At 41.4% G+C, this 5,000-nt stretch overlaps 2 pseudogenes; one reads left to right on the forward strand and one right to left on the reverse strand.

The window, feature by feature from the left end:
• Positions 1-4, reverse strand: part of LOC136279609 (uncharacterized) — a 12,790-nt pseudogene extending 12,786 nt beyond the window's left edge.
• A 206-nt stretch (positions 5-210) lies between these two features.
• Positions 211-1,909, forward strand: LOC136279610 (uncharacterized; annotated as a pseudogene).
• The last annotated feature ends 3,091 nt before the right edge of the window (positions 1,910-5,000 follow it).

Consider the following 5,000-nt stretch of genomic DNA (forward strand, 5'->3'; position numbering starts at 1 on the left):
TCATTTTGTCTTCTCATTTTGTCTTCATTTAGTTTTGATAGGTAGAATTTACATTCGCTTGTCCGATAATATGATTCTCTGTGGAACAAACATTTGTTATTTTGGGGGCGGGTGTTTTCTTCTCGTCTTTCTACTGACTCCTTGTTTTTTATTTTTTTTGCATAATGTGCTGAGCCCTTTATTGTTTAGGTAGTAGTAAGTCGTAGCTCTATGGTATCATATTCAATCGCTCTTTTCTGGGTGAGAAGAAAGCTTAGAAGACTTGGAAATTTGTCGGTTTTGTCTACTGTGCTATTGTCTGTGCTAACCAGTTTAGCCCACTCCCTTTTTATATTAGCAGGTAGTTTTCTTTCAATTATGCTAATTGAACTTGTGGTTGTGATTTCTCTTTCCAATCCAAGTCTTTTCAGATCTTTATATCCATCTTCTACAGCATCAACCAATTCTATGAATCTTTTATTTTCCCCCTCTTTAATGAGTCTCATGTCCTGAACTGTATTAATGATTGCGTCGGTTAATTAGGCTAGATCTCCATATTTTTTGTTGAGTCGTTTCCACATTTCTTTGATGTCATGATCTTCTTTTACCTTTTGTGCTGATGTTTAAAATGCTTATGAAGGAGCTGATGACAAATTTTATCGTCTACTGCTAATTTAGGCCATGATACTGCTGACAACTTGATGGATCATTGCACCAAAAGTGTGTTAGAAATTGGTTTGCAAGTAAAGAACATCATACAGGTCCGCATTGATGGCCCAAGTGTTAAATTGAAGTTTTACAGAGAATTAAGGAAGGAAGTTAACGCTGACTATGGTACCACTCTCATAAACATTGGGTCTTGTGGTCTGCATGTAGTGCGCAACATTTTTAAACGAGGCATGGATGCTACTGGGTGGCAAGTATGTTTGTTTCTTTCCAGTTTGTAGGATCTTTAAGGATGCTCCTGCCGGAAGAGAAGACTTTGTGACCATATCTGGAAGCCCTTTGATGCCATTGAAATTTGTCTGCCATAGATGGCTTGAGAATATATGTATATATGCCAAAGAATGCTGATGCTTTGGGACAATGTAGCTGATTATGTTAAAGCTACAGAAGATGGAAGGGTAAAAAGGCCCAAAAGCAAATCATATGAAGTTGTCAAGGAGTGCCCTAAAGACCCATGCTTTGTAGCCAAGTTACACTTCTTTAAGTGCATTGCAAATCAACTGCAGCCATTTCTTGCAAAGTATCAAACAAGTAAACCTATGCTACCATTTCTCAGTGACGATCTTTGTATGATCATCAGGTTTCCGGTGAGGAGATTTATTAAAAGTAACGTACTTCAAGATGCTAGTGACGAATAACTAGTGAAGATCAAAGATGCTGACCAGAAGATTGGTGTGAATAATAAGAGAGTTCATGGTGGATTTGCTAGTGAAAAATTGAAAGTCACTGGTAATTGCAAACCAGGTGAGAGGAGGCTATGGAGTTTAGGATAGAAAGTAAAACTTGTCTCATTCAACTCTTGAAGATGTTGGAAAAGTGTCCAGCATTTTATTCCCTTGTTCGGCATTAATCATGGCTAAATCTAGTCAAGATGGCCTCAAACAAGGAAGCTTGTTCAGTAAAATTCAAGGAAGTCCTGAGATTGCAAGTTAATGATGAAAGAGTTAAAGAGGGAGAATGTGACACTCTCCTGCAACAGTTTGCTATGTTCTTGGACAGCATTCCAGTTTTTGGGTCAGAAAGATTTGCTAACTTCCAATCAGCAGAAGACAGAGTGGATACTCTCTTCTTTGAATGTATGGCAAACGAGAGCTACAAGAGTCTTTTCAGTGATGTAAAACGTATCCTAATTTTGTCACATGGACAGGCAACAGTTGAGAGAGGTTTTAGTGTCAACAAAGAGGTAGAAGTTGAGAGTTTGTAGGCTCAGTAGGCTCAGGCAAGTCATTAGGATATCCAGCCACATCCTTATTTGCATATTCACCTTCGCCGCCATGTTGAGTTAGATTTTCTACTCCAACCAAACTTTGCTCAAACCTAAAAGGAAGCGAGCATAGGGAGCAGGTCCGTTCAATATCTGGGTAGTCCAGATAGTACTTGGAGCCGGCTTTACTCAGGTTTATGCACTTAGCATGTGACCAGACATTGCACTCAGTACATAACAAAGCATCTTGATTCGAGCGAACTCCTTTCCCACACTCCTTACAAGGCTATTTTGAGGTTCTCTTTTCCGTTGGACCTGGGTTTTTGTGGATATCCCCTCCGAGAACTATTCGGCTGAGCTGTTGGGTGCTTGTGTCGTTAGCAGTGTACGGAAATTTTGAAGCCAAATAGGATTTACTTCTGCCCGAACTTGCTCTCGGAGTTGCCCAGCTTCTGGCCCCATAAATATCCCAGGAATTTTGAGGCAGGATTGCTGATACATCGGTTAGAAGTCGTTGCCCGCCTTCCCTTCCCTTTTTTGAAATCGAAAGCGAAATGCAGTTCCTGCGTCGCTCTTTTATCCTAATAAGAAAAAAATACTTGAGTAACATTTTTAATATCTTTGCAGTACAACAAGGGAGGGAGGGCTGCTCGTGACTCGTGGGTGTTTGGTATAGTCTCTCGTGCGAATAGTCCCGCAAGAGGCTATTTCCAAGTGGTGGACAGAAGGAATGCGGCAACTCTTCTGCCCATCATTCAAAGATGCGTCTTGCCAGGCACCAGAAGTGCATACAGGAGACTCCAACTTGCCTAATGTCGACAGGCACCGAATTGTTGTGTACGCGCACAATTTTGTGGATCCACTAACAGGCGTGCACACACAAAAGGTGGAGTCCGTTTGGAGTCAATTGAAACTGGGGCAGAAACGGAGAAAGGGGCTGCGCAGAGAAGATCTCCAATCCCACCTGGACGAGAGAATGTGGCGGCAATAGAGAGGGAGCAGCTATCGATTGGTTATGCGCAATTTCCTTGCCATTTTCCCGCCACAATTTCCAACCGAAATTCTGGTACTTTAAACTTATACCAACTGCATAGCAGGAAAAAAAAAAGAAAATTGAACATAACCCCTTAGAGGTACCAAGATCTTGATTTATTGACTTACCTTACATTTTTTCAACCTTAAGAGGAACAACTTCAAATCTTTTAAACTATACTAGTTGCGATGTTTTTTGTTTCTGCTCTGGTATGTAGGTGCAGTAAGTTAACAGTCCAATTTGCTCTATGGACCTATAAATGGTACGATATAACTTGAAATAGGTAAAGACATAAAAATAAAGTTATTTTAAAACATAATCTAGATTCGCGTTACTTACATCAGAATAATAAAACAAGACCAACATATCAGCGGCATCCCCTCTTTTTGCGGACGGAGTGAAAAAGAAAAGAAAGATTAGGGTGAAAACTATTGAAGAAATTTGAAACTATTAGAAAAACACTGAAAGCCACGACGTCGAAGGTTTTTTTTCCAGGGAGAAGGGGGGGGGGGGGGGCAGTCAGAAGCCACCCAACAGGACTGGGCTATATATCGAGGTGGGTTTTAAAAAAATATTCTTTGACTGAGCAGGGCCATGAACGGTATTCTAAGGTCGGTTATTAACGTACACGTTATCTACAAACCGAGCATCGTTATGTAATAACAACAAACCGAGGTCAGATAACGGGACCCCTGTACAGTTTAAAAACCGAGGTCGGTTCGTGTATCCCAAGCTCGATAAATACCGTGGACGCTACGTGGACGTCAACCGAGGACAGTTTACGGATAGTAAAAACACCACCCGGGAGGGATTTTTTCCCGAGGTCGGTTGCCCAGAAACAAAAACTGATCCGAAATTTCCTTGTTGAAGTTTCTTCTTTCATTTTTTGTAACTGTTCGGCGAGCGAAGTTCTATGGGTGAGATGCTCCACTTTATTTCAGCTGCTCTCTTGAGGACCTCGACTGTGGTCTCTGCGGACTCAGCAGCTGGTAATAGAGCCCAGTTAAATTAAGGAAATTCGCGCAAACGTCCCCTATAGGATTGTAATTTTGCGGTTGCAAAAAGTTATAGCTCTGGAAAGTTCCATCAAAAATCCCTAATCTAACATTTCCATTTGCGAACTAAGACCTGAAAGTTTGGAGATTCTATTGGAATGTTGAGTCAATCAGTCACGTGTAGCCTGGAACTTGGTCTAACATTTGTTCCTTTTTTAAAACGCTGGCAAGAACTTGTTGTGATGTTTACTCTGGTAATATTTATATATGAAATAACAGTCGATTATTGAACTTCACCGCCCTTCCATATCGCGACCTTACACCCAAAAGAAAATTTGTCGATGTTGCTGATTCATCTTGCTGATCCAGAGAATTGTGGTCATCAGTACTGACATACACTTCTTCTCCACTACTTTCGTCAAAATCTTGCTGGCCTTCATCAGATACACTAGCTTCCTCACTTCATGCTCGTTCAGATCTTCATCTTCGTTAACTCCGAAGTTCAAATTCACCTTGTCACCAACTTCGACGTGACGTTGATAAAGAAACTCAGGCAATGATCCCTGCTCAGCCATTGTTGTTTCTTGCGGCACTGTCCTTTGTCTTAATGCTGCACCATATGTCGAGGCTCAGTTTCGTAAGATGTCGCAGTCATTTGAAGGGAGGTTGACCGCGGGTAGAGGATCATCAGTGGTACATTATCAATAGACAGCGATGTGTTGGGCTTTGAGTACCAGGACTTGCGACTCCTGTGACAATATGCAGCCCAACTTGCAGCACGTTTCACGCTCTCCTTCATAGTTGCATCAAATGACTCAGCATACTCAAGCTTAGACGTGTTCACTTTCTTGGAATGGACAGTTGCGTGACAATTTTCACCGTCTAATGTCATACAGCTTAAAAGATAAAATGCTTGGTTGTCAACTGATTAGCGATCTATTCGAGATCAGCTCTCCTTTTTCTGAGCAAAAGCTCCACTGCCTTAAGTAGGCCACTTTTACAGGCAAGGAATGCAATACCATGCGCATGATGAACTTCTCTTGCCCTTGTGCCTTTTTAAGGT

This window comes from Pocillopora verrucosa, chromosome 3 (genome assembly GCF_036669915.1).
Source record: "Pocillopora verrucosa isolate sample1 chromosome 3, ASM3666991v2, whole genome shotgun sequence".
Taxonomy (NCBI): Eukaryota; Metazoa; Cnidaria; class Anthozoa; order Scleractinia; family Pocilloporidae; genus Pocillopora; species Pocillopora verrucosa.